Here is a 203-nt window from a genome sequence, read left to right as displayed (position 1 = left end):
CCCCTCTTGCCAGGGCTGCCGGGCCCCGCCCCTGCCAGACCGCCTCGGGGGAGAACACTGCCTCTTTACCCCGCTAACGCTGTTCGCAAGTGCGCGGTGGAGGGACGCGGCGTTTCCGCAGCGGGGTGAGCAGCGGTGAGTGCCCGTGAGCGCCGGCCGAGAGTGCGGCGGGGGCGATCACACCCACAGTTCTACCCGGGGGG

This window comes from Nestor notabilis, unplaced genomic scaffold (assembly GCF_000696875.1).
Source record: "Nestor notabilis isolate BGI_N333 unplaced genomic scaffold, ASM69687v1 scaffold15280, whole genome shotgun sequence".
NCBI classification, from domain to species: domain Eukaryota; kingdom Metazoa; phylum Chordata; class Aves; order Psittaciformes; family Psittacidae; genus Nestor; species Nestor notabilis.
The sequence above is the reverse complement of the archived record's forward strand: the minus strand, read 5'-3'. Positions refer to the sequence as shown.